Source organism: Pseudophryne corroboree, chromosome 1 (assembly GCF_028390025.1).
Source record: "Pseudophryne corroboree isolate aPseCor3 chromosome 1, aPseCor3.hap2, whole genome shotgun sequence".
Lineage (NCBI taxonomy): Eukaryota > Metazoa > Chordata > Amphibia > Anura > Myobatrachidae > Pseudophryne > Pseudophryne corroboree.
In genome coordinates, this window is record NC_086444.1 from 681,095,081 (window position 1) to 681,110,458 (window position 15,378).

The 15,378-nt window shown below is 44.0% G+C and overlaps 1 long non-coding RNA gene across 2 annotated transcripts in view; it reads left to right on the forward strand.

The window, feature by feature from the left end:
* LOC134934050 (uncharacterized) overlaps positions 1 to 7,036 on the forward strand; it is a 78,581-nt gene extending 71,545 nt beyond the window's left edge. The window contains exons 2-3 of one of the 2 annotated variants that reach the window (XR_010179777.1): positions 2,671 to 2,846; positions 5,983 to 7,036. This is a non-coding gene — a long non-coding RNA (uncharacterized LOC134934050). The remainder of the gene's footprint in view (positions 1 to 2,670; positions 2,847 to 5,982) is intronic. The other variant, XR_010179779.1, reaches the window with a different exon arrangement.
* Positions 7,037 to 15,378: the final 8,342 nt, after the last annotated feature.

Consider the following 15,378-nt stretch of genomic DNA (forward strand, 5'->3'; position numbering starts at 1 on the left):
TCATTTTGTCTTTGGAAATGAGAAACACTTCCTTCATTGCTACTTGGAGCCCTTGGCTGGAATATAAAGCGACAACCCATTACAAATCTTCTCGTTAAGAGAAAACCACCTCTTTTTACCTCCAGAAGCCACCTGGTATAAGTCACGGTTAAAGCCCCTTAGGACGGGAAGAGAGAACCCCCCCCCCTCCCTAAATCTTGTCTGTCTACGCTATCCTTCTCTCTACTCCTCTACTCTGAGAGTAACACTACACCTTATCCCTTTGTCTTTCTCTCTGTCTCTCGCTACCCTTCTTTCCTCTCCTACTTCTACTCTTTCCCTTCGATTTAAGAAGTTATAATTCATGAAACATTTATGGTTCTTACTCCTCTTTTTTTTGTGTTTATTTCTCTTTTTTCTGGAGATACGATACGTTTGTGGAAAGGCGATATCCCCTTTCCAGGTCTCTTTATTATGCATGATGTTGAGTATCTCCGGATGATGTATCTCTGAAGTTACTAGATGCTATTGAAATGTTTCTGCAACTTTTTGTTTTCTGTCACTATGAAACTTCAATAAAAATTTATTTGCAAAAAAAGAAAATCTGACTCGCTGTTTATACTGTATGCACCCAACAAGCTGGGTGCTCCTGCTTCTAAGCAGACGATTGCTCGTTGGATTTGTAGCACAATTCAACTTGCACATTCTGTGGCAGGCCTGCCACAGCCTAAATCTGTCAAGGCCCATTCCACAAGGAAGGTGGGCTCATCTTGGGCGGCTGCCCGAGGGGTCTCGGCATTACAACTCTGCCGAGCAGCTACGTGGTCAGGGGAGAACACGTTTGTAAAATTCTACAAATTTGATACCCTGGCTAAGGAGGACCTGGAGTTCTCTCATTCGGTGCTGCAGAGTCATCCGCACTCTCCCGCCCGTTTGGGAGCTTTGGTATAATCCCCATGGTCCTGACGGAGTCCCAGCATCCACTAGGACGTCAGAGAAAATAAGATTTTACTTACCGATAAATCTATTTCTCGTAGTCCGTAGTGGATGCTGGGCGCCCATCCCAAGTGCGGATTGTCTGCAATACTTGTACATAGTTATTGTTACAAAAAAATCGGGTTGTTATTGTTGTGAGCCGTCTGTTCAGAGGCTCCTACGTTTGTCATACTGTTAACTGGGTTCAGATCACAAGTTGTACGGTGTGATTGGTGTGGCTGGTATGAATCTTACCCGGGATTCAAAATCCTTCCTTATTGTGTACGCTCGTCTGGGCACAGTATCCTAACTGAGGCTTGGAGGAGGGTCATAGGGGGAGGAGCCAGTACACACCACCTAGTGGTCAAACTTTTAAATTTTGTGCCCTGTCTCCTGCGGAGCCGCTATTCCCCATGGTCCTGACGGAGTCCCAGCATCCACTACGGACTACGAGAAATAGATTTATCGGTAAGTAAAATCTTATTTTTGGCGGCCAGACTCTGACAGCCGCTCCGCTGTGTGACTCGCCAGCACTGAAACAAACGATTGCACCTTTCCAATTTTAAACATCCAGCTGCGGAGCACACTAAGCTGTGTCATCTTGGTGCCTGCACTTTTTACTAATGGAGCCATTTCACAGGGTCATTGTGCCCTCACCTGTGTCTCCATCTTCAATTGTGTCAACCGTAGCCTGTGTTTCAATATCTCCGCTGATCTGCATATTGGGAGTTTCAGAAAGGGACCCCCACAGCGGTGAGCACTGAATTCATAATTTGAGGTGAACATTGTTACCATGTTTAAGTTAGCCACACTGTTACATTATCAACTACTTCATATCCTGTGGCACCCTATAACTTTATGTTGGATATCAATAATTTGAACTCTGGTACTCCAGATGCTATACATTGTTATAATTCCATATATCAATTGTGCTTCATTACTTCACAGGAGCTGTTTAGCAGTTAAATTTGATTGTATATGTAATATTTTTATGTGAATTAAATTTTTAAAATGTATCCACTTTATATGCACTTTCATTTGATCTACTATACTGTGTCCATAATGTGGTGCTAATCCAGATAACCTATTGGAAGCTGCATCTGTTACTGTGGAATCAACATACTAGTGCTCTTGTTTGTGAATAATCATTTTTTTATTACGGTCTTTTTAGAGTTGAAGTAGCGCCCAATTAATATTAATTATTAGAAATTACAGACTGTTTTTTTCCTCTGACACTTTCACCTCTCCCTCCTCAGAGTAGCTGGTATTTCTGGTCTAATGCCATTAGGCTGACCACTCTAAGCCTAGATTGTGCAGGACAGAATCAATTTCTGTGTAATTTCTTACTGAATATAAAGCCCTTAGTATGCTAGGTTTACACAATAGTTTCAACTTGCTTAGCATTCTGTAAATTAAACATTACAGTTAAGAGATCATTTATTATCACATACTGTGTATAAATGTAATAGAGCAAGCTGAACCTTTCTACTTCATGTCTAATTCTACCCACACGCTACCAACAGTCCTTCAAGAACTGAAGGTTACAGTGGTGTAATACTTACTCCAATTATTGACAATACAAATATGTTAACTATATGGACTCATTTACAGAATTTTCCTTACGATGTTGGGTGCGTGTTCTGTTGCTAAGTATACAGATATGTGGAATGCATGTGATATAATATAGCAGCAAGTCTAATTAATATATTTGCTTAGGAAGTCATCAGCTGAAACAAACAAGCCACAAGGGAAATGTTTTCAGTCAAGAAAATACTTATCAGTCTTGAGAAGACATTCTGAAAGTGGTATTTGCAGCTCTTGACGTAGAAAGGACTGACCGGAGGCCAAAAGGCTGATGTGTTAAAAGCAGGCGAATCATGGAAAGTGGAAAGGTATGCACAGCTGAGAGTTATCACCATGAAGTGTTTGCTAAGGTTAATGGAATAAATTGGTAATACAACTCCTGGGGACTCTTTATGCATAAGACATAACATGTCCAGCTTAAAGCAAAAGAGAATGCACACACGTATTGTATATCAGTATACTGTTAATAATACTGTATATTGCTGCTGTTATGCTGGTGAGCACATGGCTATGGTAATTTCTTGTTTCCCAGGAGAATGTGATGGCAATGCCCATGGGTCTGCTGCGCAGACTGCTTTCTGCTATATCATGTAACTTAACATACTATGGTGCGTGCACTGTGCACCAGTCTGCCTGTCTTTTTTCACCATACAATGGGCCTAATTCAAATCTGATTGCAGCAGCTAATGGAGAAAACCATGTGCACTGCACGGGTTAGACATGTGAAGCCAGGGATTTGGGTGGGTTATATTGTTTCTGTGCAGGGTAAATACTGCCTGCTTTATTTTTACACTGCAATTTAGATTTCAGTTTGAACACACCCCACCCAAATCGAACTCTCTTTGCACATGTTCTATCTGCCCCCCCTGCAGTGCACATGGTTTTGCCCATTTGCTAACAAATTTGCTGCTGCGATCAGATCTAAATTAAGCCCAATGAATGCTGTTTATTTTATCACTGTGCAGTGCATTGGCGGATACAGGGGGGGCGATTGTGGTGATCCCCCCCCTAGCACCGTGCAGCTGTAATTAGCTCTCCGTCCTCCCAGCTCTTGGTGCATACAGTGCTTAGCTGCGGGCAGCCATGGAGACCGTGACAGCACCGGTGCCATTTCAAGTGTATTGGTTCGCTGGCGGCCAGCAATCAGAGCTCGCAGACAGGCAGCCAATCAGGAGCGGCCGTATCGGTGGCTGCTGGGTGACGAGCTCCGATTGGCTCCATGGCGCTGTCACGGTCTACATGGCTACAAGATTGGACCACGCAGGAAGCAGCAAAACGCAGCATTTATCCCGGATGTAGTGGCTGCATCTATATCCCCATGCTGGACTCGCCAAGCTGCTGGTTCCTGGCAAGATGGAGGAGATGAGCGGATGCAGCAGCTAGCAAAATCAGCACATGGGACTCACCAACCTGACAGACGAGTCTGGAGCTGCACAGGGAGGTGGACATTTGCTAAGGTACATTGGCCCTCATTCCGAGTTGTTCGCTCGCAAGGCGAATGTAGCAGAGTTACACACGCTAAGCCGCCGCCTACTGGGAGTGAATCTTAGCTTCTTAAAATTGCGACCGACGTACGCGCAATATTGCGATTACAAACGAGTTAGCAGTTTCTGAGTAGCTTCAGACTTACTCTGCCTGTGCGATCAGTTCAGTGCTTTTCGTTCCTGGCTGACGTCATAAACACACCCAGCGTTCGCCCAGGCACTCCCACCGTTTCTCCGGCCACTCCTGCGTTTTTTCCGGAAACGGTAGCGTTTCCAGCCACACGCCCCTAAAACGCCGTGCATCCGCCCAGTAACACCCATTTCCTGTCAATCACAATGCGAACGTCGGAGCGATGAAAATGCCGTGAGTAAACTTACTTTCTTCATAGTAAAGTTACTTGGCGCAGTCGCAGTGCGAACATTGCGCATGCGCACTAAGAGAATTCTCACTGCGATGCGATGAAAAACTCTGAGCGAACAACTCGGAATGAGGGCCATTATGCACTCATTGCTCACAATATGTTCATGGTCCTGCCTCAGGAATAGAAGCTAAGAGGCAGTGTTTTTATTGAGACAAACTCCTGTTTATACATAAAGGATGGCTTTGTTTTGTGATACATATTTGCAGTTATAAAGCTATGCACTCCATATAAAGGAATGGATCAACAACTGTGGCAAAAACTAATTTTAGTAAAAGAGATTTCTGCCATCTGAACTCTTTACCACTGCCTACAATGCATACATAGATTTCCTGGCATTTAAATCAGATAGCTAGCCAGCAGGATAAGTGACACGTTTATTACATTTATCTTTTACGGGATTTTTTATTTTAGTTTTGGGGAGATTTTATATTTAATGCTGTGCACAGCTTTATGTGAATGCTATATGTTTAATTTATGGACACTGCATTTTATATAATGTATTTAGAATATTTATGAATAGTGTATACATAAAAAAGGCTCCCTGATGAAATCCTTTGATGGGTCTGCACCAGTTTTTATCCACTGAGAGCACATGGGGCTTCTTGTAATTTTATCTTGTTTGTTGTATCAAGTTTTAAGGGGACCCTTGACTGAGCAATTTTGCTCCTAATTGGCAGCCATGTGTATTTTTTTTTATTTTTTATTATGCTGTATATTCCCTCGCCAGCACATATGTTCTACTGGTAATTGTTGGTAAACTTTTTTTTATACACCTATAGAATACTTGGGAAAATGTATTGGTATATACAGGATCTTTTTTTTTTATTTTTCTTTAAACCACACTGCTCTATCTTCTACAACGATCATACTGTCATCGGGTGGGCGCAATGGGAGAAGTTGGGACTTGAATGGGAAGGAGTTAGGACTGGCAAGGGGAGGAGTCAGGATTAATTTTTAAATTGCACCCCCTAAACAAAAGTCTAGATCCGCCCCTTGTTCAGTGCATGCTGCTTAACACAGTCCAGTGTCACCATACCACACACACTACTTACTGTACATGTTTATCATAGCAAGTCATTATACAGTATCTGATCCCCTGCCATGCAGAGTAATAAAATGCTGCTCACTTTCTGGACCGGTTGGAAAACACTGACATACTGTACAGTAAGTGTTTTAGCATTTCTTAATAAAACAGAGGCACACTTTTGGGCATCTCCCTAATTAATTTAATCTGCTCTGAATTGTATAAAATACTGTAGTTCATCATAACCAACAGTAGTGGTGAATCTGATCATTGAATAACACAAACTTTTCTACCTAATCAATACATTGAAGTTATAGATGGATTCCATTCTCCAAAGCCATGTAAGTTGAATAATTTTCCATCTCACCTTCGGGAAGGTCACTAGAAGGACTTATTACACCAATGTTTCTACAATCAAATTGTACTAAATCTGCACATCCTTGCTAAACAGATTAGTGGTTAACTTTCTCATTAGCTGGTTCCTTACTTTTGGATGTTTCATTACAATGTACAGGTATATCTCCAATGATGGAACCGGTTAATAGGGATGCTGACCAAACATCTTTGGAGAGGTGAAGATCACCAAGCTGTAACAACATTACCCGTTGATGAGTTGGCAACCTAGCCATAAGCAATCAAGTATTATATTGTCCTACATGAATGTTATATGATATTTTGAAAGTCACCTCTATGCTAGGCTGGTATTTTGTGTCATGTAATGAATATGTGGTCATCAACACCAGGAACCTAGATCTCTATTAGAACATATATGTAAAAAATTTGTGCGCAAAGATAGTTGTCCACCTCACAATCTCTCTGTGGAGCAACAGGTCCCAGCCAGCATCAGCTGGGAGAGTGCCACTTAGCAATTACCAGTCTGTCAGTGCACAGATCCTTTTCCTCTATGGAACAACAAGTCCCAGCACGAGCTGACAGTATTCACTGTTTACTGCTTAGCAATTAGCAGCCTGTTGAGGCACAGATCCTTCAGACCGGCAGCTCCTTCTCAACCCGCATCCACCAGCGGTAATGAAATCTAAAAGTTAATAAACAAAGAACACCTGATAGTGCATGAAGAAGAACGAAATGACTGAGATAGAAATGGAGAGGGTTAAACATCCATAGGCTGGAGATGACACTCAGGGAACATGTGATCAGACACCCAATACGGATACAGGTTGGCAGGATCTAGCTGGTTGATATATCTGGGGGAAAAGGAGGAGCTTCCTCTTTATCTGGTGCTTCCCGCCCTCGCTCCCCTTTTTGAGGTAGTTGGGGGTGGATCATTGCGTTGGCTGGAAAGAACGGCAGGGTAATTGTTTTTAGGTATTATCTAGATGTTCTTAATGATTTCAGGTTTGGTTGGTGCGCTCTCCTTTGACTATATGCATCTGCTGGATCACCCGGTCGGGGACAGCGACACCACCAGGACGGGTGGGTAGTCAAGGTATAAGGTTCAGTGGATACCGTTTTGATGTTTTAGGCTGAGTTTTTAAGTTGGTACAGATGTACGGGTTGGGGGTACAAGTCAGCCGTTCTTTCATGGCCATCACTATTTAATCTTTATTCAGACATTTTTAGATAGAAGTTATTGAATAAATCAGTTAACAATTTCTGCCAAATCTAAGTCTCCGAGTCTTTATTTTAGAGTTAAGTGTTAAGGGTTTAATGAATGCACAGTGTTATCCATCAGCCGTTAGGATGTTTATATGTTTTAGGAATTTATTCCAACAAGTTCCACACATAAAGTTAAAATGACGTACCACAGGCGGTGGTTCAACCACCATAAGTATCACTGTTTGTATGAGTGAGTTTAGATGGACCGCAATCAGCGTTGTCCGCTGGCAACTCCGGTATCACTGCTCACTCCTTTCACGCTAGGCCACGCCCCCTCTATATGAAGCCACGCTTATTTTCTGCAGCCATGCCCAATTTTGTTGACCGGTGGGGTCCCTCCTCCAGGTCCTGTAAAGTTGGGAGGTATATATGTGTGTGTGCGCGTGTATGTATATGTATGTGTATATATATGTGTGTATATATATATATATATATATATTTATTTATATTAATATTAGTAAAAAAGTGTGAGCGCATAAACAGGATAGAAAATTCCCTGTGGAACCACAAGTCCAAGGTTAGAAGAGATACTCCTCAAAGTCACTGACACCCAGTCCTATGGGTGATTGTATTTGTCAGTGTGCACATCTGGAACTTCCAGCTGTCGCTTCCCCGGTACACCCGATTCCGGACGGGTAATGATCTGCCAAAACAGTGAAAAGATGGGGGTGCCAATAGTGCATTAAAAGTGCTACAATCTTATTCACACTTCCACATCGATACAGCAAGTGAAAGCCCGTACCATAAAAGGCGGTTAAACCACCGCTTGTATAACAAATACACAAAATTACCCCACGATGAAAGGATCCAGCATCCTCAGATCGGGATTAGATTCCTTGCATCAGACCACGCCCATACGCGTTTCGTTATCAGACTTTGTCAGTGGGCTTCTTGACGAAACGTGTATGGGTGTTTAGCAATTAAGCTCAAATCATGCATTTGGAGGTTAAAAAAATGTGTGTTTTACCTGCTTGTTGATTTCAGTGTTTTTTCCCCTCCAGCCTGGCACAGATTAAGGCATTGTGAGTAATCAAAACAACAAGTTATTAAAATCTTGAAAATAAAAACTGTTAAAAACTATGATACTTAACATAAAAATAACACTGGTATACTGATACACACAACTTTTTTTATGTACTTATGATGGTCACACTTTATGTGAAAACTAATAGATGTTGTTGGACTGGATATACACTATGAAATTTGTTGTTTGATTTCCTCTTTAAGGGCGGCATGTATCAAGCAAATGCTATTCATTCTGCCACTTAACGCATGCACTGCGGTGTAAATAATGCCAGTATGCATATAGATTTGCGATTAAAATCGATAAGGACAGCTCTTCTAATAGGAGCAAAATCTAAAAATACAAGTACAGACAACTGAAGTGTAGACACACAAAGTTTGAAAGCAGGTGTACTCCACAAACATGATAAGCACACATAAGTCATCCAGCAGTTTTATTATTCCATATAAATAACTTAACAGTCAAAGGAGCTAATTCAAGTTGGATCACAATCGGAATTTTTGCATTCACCCCGCGCAGGTCCCTTCCTTCGTGGGGTGGCAATTCTCCATTTCCAAGGCGGAAACGGAGCATTGCAATGGGTGGCAGCAGGAAAATGGTGGCATGGTGGTGTGGCGTGGGTGTTATCGGGGCAGCTGCGTGACATCACACGCAGCCGCTCCGATCAAAAAGATGATGGCAGGCCTCCTGTCGTCGCGCTTGAGGCTTCCCTATTTTCTGTGACTGCGCACTAATTGTGGCGTGATCGCAATTAGTGTGAGGTCACAGATGGGGGGTGGCGGGTAGCATGCTGGGCGGCCTTGCCCTGCGATGGGTGGCCCCCAGCATGCGAGTCAAAGGAGTCCTAAGTTCAAATAATCATACAGGCAGCAGAAGTGTAGATTAAAGAGGTCACAGCTAATTCATGAAATCATATTGGAATTGGAATTATGATAGGGTGGCAAGATCAGTGCTGCAAGTATGGCGGTACAGAGAGGTACTACGCTAAATTGGCAGCTGGTACGCAGCACCGCCAGGCCGACCACCTTGCAGCCGCTTTGTCTGTGGGGAGGAGAGCGCATCATACACCTCTCCTGCCCTCAGTCCGGTCTCCCTCCAGCGGCAGCAGTGTGTTTCACAATCTGGCACCGGTTCATGAGCCAATAAGAGCTTGCGGACCGGCTGCCAATCAGGAGCCGCCACTGCCGGACCATGGCGCCTGATTTGCGATACACGCCGCTGCTGCCAGAGACTGAACTGAGCGCAGGAGAGGCACATGCTGCGCTCTCCTTTCCTAGGACACAGTGACAACAGAGCCAGCCTCAGGCAGCAGCAGCAGCAGCACTGAGTTGCACTGCAGGTTGCATATGTGCATCTAGCACTATTGGGGGGTCATATATGTATCTGGCACTGTGGGGGGGCATATCTGGCACTGTCAGGGCATATGTGTAACTGGCACTGTGGGGGCAAATCTGGAACCATGGGGCATATGTGGCACTGCCTTGGCATATCTAGCACTGTGGGGGCATATGTGTATCTTGCACTTTGGGGGCACATATCAGGCACCTTGGAAGCATATGTGTATCTGGCACTGTGGAGGCATATGTGTATCTGGCACTGTGGGGGCATATGTGTATCTGACACTGTGGAGGCATATGTGGCACTGTGGGGGCATATCTGACACCATGGGGGCATATGTGTATCTGGCACTGTGAGGGCTTATTTGTATCCGACAATGTGGGGGCATATCTGGCACCTTGGGGCATATGTGTACCTGGCACTGTGGGGGCATATTTGTATCTGGCACTGTAGGGGCATATCTGGTACTGTGGGGGCATATCTGTATCTGGTACTATAAGGGCATATGTGTATCTGGCAAGTGGCAATGCACTACTGGAGGCATATGTATATCTGGCACTGCACTATTGGGGGCATATGTGTATCTGGCACTGAACTATTGAGGTTATATGTGTATCTGGCCCCCCATATGTGTATCGTGCCCCCATTTTCACTGGCCATGTGGCATGTGGCCACACCCATTTTTTGGCACCTTTGGCGCGCACACAGTACCATTAAGACTTTTTTTTCTACTTGCACCACTGGGCAAGATAAAACAGTGTGAACCTCGGCTACAGCCCAATAAAGGATTTAAATATATGGGGGTGGTAACCATCCCAGTGCAATCAAGATTGAGTGGCATAGCACTGTCTTCTCAATGAGACATTCCAGCCAATCTCAAATACCGAGTTGCACCCAACTGCTTTTGCACTAGGAGGCTACCTCAAAGTTCTACAGAACCACAGCCCACCACCACTGTGATCTCAGACCTCCTCCTAATACTTCAGCTGAGGATGCTTAAACACTCTACCCCTGGCACTTCAAAGCTACACATGGCCAAGTTCACCTTCCCCTGTACCTGTCTAGCTGCCCCCCCCCCCCCCTTCCCTGTGATCCCATCCAAAACCTCAAGCCCTGGTGTATCTATAATCGGTGCAAGGTAGGCAGTGTACACCCTACACCCATTTAATTATACTCACTACTCCATTGGCCCAGCACTGGCAGCAGAGCTGCAAATATCACTCCAAAAATGTCTGCCACATTCATTTTCTGGTGACTCATGCATGAGCAATAGAGATATATCAGGAACGCAGCACGGGTGCCATGTTCCCAGAGACCTGGACATGTGCAGTAGACTCTGGCACAATGCCAGAATCTACTACACCACTGAAGAGGAGGGGGCCCAATCGGAACCTGCACATAGGTCCCCTCCTCTCTTAAAGTGCCTTTGCTCAGAGGGGTGATCTACGACCACACTGTACCAACCTGAGGTCCACACTAATAGCAATGCCAACATGGACTCATGTGCATCCTTACGTACCTCCCTTGCCAGCATTATCAAGGAAAAATTTTCCAGTACCCCCAAGCAGAAGCCTCCCAGTATACCCCCCTCAGAATGAGACCAGCCATGTTAATGTGATTATCTGACAGACATAACTCATTGTAAACCATAAAGACTAGCTGATTGTGCAATCACCCTAAAACAATACCACTGAAAATAAGATAAACAATCAGCTATTTTTTTAACACCAGCCCATGTCGAGCCTTTAAATCAGTATTCCTCCAAATGCAAAGCCGGAACATTATGCAACATAATAAGAGCCAGAGCAGATCTTGATTGTTGGTTATTGATAGCCTGGACAATGCCCAAGTTATCACACCAAAAGATAATGCTCCAATTAGGTTATCTGCTCAAAGCTGTACCGCCACCATGATCGGAAAAAGTTCCAAAAGCAGCATGTTTGCGGTCAAACCTATCCCCCACCAAGAATCTAGCCCTGGTTGTGAACACCAGTCACCTTCATAACAATGCGCCAAGACTGTTAGAAACTGCAGTGTCAAGTGTACAAGTGGAGCTCTGAATTTGCCACATTCTATAGTAGCCAAATATGCACCATGTTGAAAGACTCCCTAAACACACAAATCATTCTTCAAATCCAATAAAAGATGAATCATGTTATGAGCTGTTTTAATGCTGCCATAGTTTTCCAAGCAATGACAAAAACTCTCCCATTCAGAATTGCCCAGCAAGCAACATAAAGGACCCCAAACAAATTTAATTTGCAGACAAAAATTATTCACAACCACAAACTCGCCCATCAGGTCCCACAATCAATTCACTTTATCACTTGGCAGACAACACAAAACTAAAGGTATTGATATTGATACCTAAAAAAGAAATGTGACCTGTAGGCTCTTTTATTTTGTCCCACGATAATAGAACCCCCAAAACTCTAAAATGGGCCTGACCTGAAAAAGCAACTCCCTACAAATACAACTATACCTGGGCCAACCAACAAAAAATAAGTTCGCAACTCTAGCCTCACCTACTGTATGTCACTTCGATACACCACTGTAAAAAATAACTAAAACTTATAAAAACAAGCAGATGATGGAGCAGGCCATTGGTAGACACATGACTATATAATATAAGCCAACAATTTTAAACCTTAGAAACCTAAAAAAAAATCAGGATGGAGAGGAAGAAGCTGAAATGCAGCAAAAATTGTGCTTCCCCCTAAAGAGGATAACAACTTAGTCAACACACCAACCCATTACAAATGATTGAGGACCGGGCCTAATTTAGGACCGCGTCTATGCTCTCCTCACCGATGGACCACCAGATGTACTGCACTACGTGGCTTCATGTCCTGCCCTCAAAGCATGCAGGAATGATGGTATCAGCAACCTGATCCTTTCTTATTTAATACATAACACTTCCCCCAACCCTACTGCAGAAAAACCTGGCCTTACCTTAAATGTCTACTTCTGAATAGAGATGAGCGGGTTCGGTTCCTCGGAAACCGAACCCGCCCGAACTTCATGTTTTTTTACACGGGTCCGAGCGACTCGGATCTTCCCGCCTTACTCGGTTAACCCGAGCACGCCCGAACGTCATCATCCCGCTGTCGGATTCTCGCGAGGCTCGGATTCTATCGCGAGACTCGGATTCTATATAAGGAGCCGCGCGTCGCCGCCATTTTCACACGTGCATTGAGATTCATAGGGAGAGGACGTGGCTGGCGTCCTCTCCGTTTATAGAGAAGAGAGTGAGACAGTAGAGAGAGACACAGTAGCAATTTTGGGGAGCATTAGGAGGAGTGTTAGTTACTTGCTGAAGTGATAGATAGTGTGACTGTATATTATCTGACTTGTGGGGGAGACACTGACAGTGGGGAGCAGTTAGAGTCTGAGAGCAGGACTCAGGAGTACATATAACATACAGTGCACACTTTTGCTGCCAGAGTGCCACACTGCCATTGTGACCACACTGACCACCAGTATAATATATATTGTGATTGTCTGCTTAGGAGTACTACTTGCAAGTTGCTGATAGTGTGACCAGTGACCTGACCACCAGTCACCACCAGTTTAATATATATATATATATATATATATATATATATATATATATATATAATTGTATATAATATATATATAATATTGTATACCACCTACCCGTGGTTTTTTTTTTCTTTCTTCTTTATACATACTACTATAGTAGCTTACTGTAGCAGTCTGCGGTGCTGCTGAGCTGACAGTGTCCAGCAGGTCCGTCATCAGTCATTACATAATAAATATATATACCTGTCCGGCTGCAGTACTAGTGATATTATATATATATATATATATATATATTGATTTCATCTCATTATCATCCAGTCTATATTAGCAGCAGACACAGTACGGTAGTCCACGGCTGTAGCTACCTCTGTGTCGGCAGTCGCTGGTCCATCCATAATTGTATACCACCTACCCGTGGTTTTTTTTTTCTTTCTTCTTTATACATACTACTATAGTAGCTTACTGTAGCAGTCTGCGGTGCTGCTGAGCTGACAGTGTCCAGCAGGTCCGTCATCAGTCATTACATAATAAATATATATACCTGTCCGGCTGCAGTACTAGTGATATTATATATATATATATTGATTTCATCTCATTATCATCCAGTCTATATTAGCAGCAGACACAGTACGGTAGTCCACGGCTGTAGCTACCTCTGTGTCGGCAGTCGCTCGTCCATCCATAATTGTATACCACCTACCCGTGGTTTTTTTTTTTCTTTCTTCTTTATACATACTACTATAGTAGCTTACTGTAGCAGTCTGCGGTGCTGCTGAGCTGACAGTGTCCAGCAGGTCCGTCATCAGTCATTACATAATAAATATATATACCTGTCCGGCTGCAGTACTAGTGATATTATATATATATATATATTGATTTCATCTCATTATCATCCAGTCTATATTAGCAGCAGACACAGTACGGTAGTCCACGGCTGTAGCTACCTCTGTGTCGGCAGTCGCTCGTCCATCCATAAGTATACTAGTATCCATCCATCTCCATTGTTTACCTGAGGTGCCTTTTAGTTGTGCCTATTAAAATATGGAGAACAAAAATGTTGAGGTTCCAAAATTAGGGAAAGATCAAGATCCACTTCCACCTCGTGCTGAAGCTGCTGCCACTAGTCATGGCCGAGACGATGAAATGCCAGCAACGTCGTCTGCCAAGGCCGATGCCCAATGTCATAGTACAGAGCATGTAAAATCCAAAACACCAAATATCAGTAAAAAAAGGACTCCAAAATCTAAAATAAAATTGTCGGAGGAGAAGCGTAAACTTGCCAATATGCCATTTACCACACGGAGTGGCAAGGAACGGCTGAGGCCCTGGCCTATGTTCATGGCTAGTGGTTCAGCTTCACATGAGGATGGAAGCACTCAGCCTCTCGCTAGAAAACTGAAAAGACTCAAGCTGGCAAAAGCACCGCAAAGAACTGTGCGTTCTTCGAAATACCAAATCCACAAGGAGAGTCCAATTGTGTCGGTTACGATGCCTGACCTTCCCAACACTGGACGTGAAGAGCATGCGCCTTCCACCATTTGCACGCCCCCTGCAAGTGCTGGAAGGAGCACCCGCAGTCCAGTTCCTGATAGTCAGATTGAAGATGTCAGTGTTGAAGTACACCAGGATGAGGAGGATATGGGTGTTGCTGGCGCTGGGGAGGAAATTGACAAGGAGGATTCTGATGGTGAGGTGGTTTGTTTAAGTCAGGCACCCGGGGAGACACCTGTTGTCCGTGGGAGGAATAGGGCCGTTGACATGCCTGGTGAAAATACCAAAAAAATCAGCTCTTCGGTGTGGAAGTATTTCACCAGAAATGCGGACAACATTTGTCAAGCCGTGTGTTGCCTTTGTCAAGCTGTAATAAGTAGGGGTAAGGACGTTAACCACCTCGGAACATCCACCCTTATACGTCACCTGCAGCGCATTCATAATAAGTCAGTGACAAGTTCAAAAACTTTGGGCGACAGCGGAAGCAGTCCACTGACCAGTAAATCCCTTCCTCTTGTAACCAAGCTCACGCAAACCACCCCACCAACTCCCTCAGTGTCAATTTCCTCCTTCCCCAGGAATGCCAATAGTCCTGCAGGCCATGTCACTGGCAATTCTGACGAGTCCTCTCCTGCCTGGGATTCCTCCGATGCATCCTTGCGTGTAACGCCTACTGCTGCTGGCGCTGCTGTTGTTGCTGCTGGGAGTCGATGGTCATCCCAGAGGGGAAGTCGTAAGCCCACTTTTACTACTTCCACCAAGCAATTGACTGTCCAACAGTCCTTTGCGAGGAAGATGAAATATCACAGCAGTCATCCTGTTGCAAAGCGGATAACTGAGGCCTTGACAACTATGTTGGTGTTAGACGTGCGTCCGGTATCCTCCGTTAGTTCACAG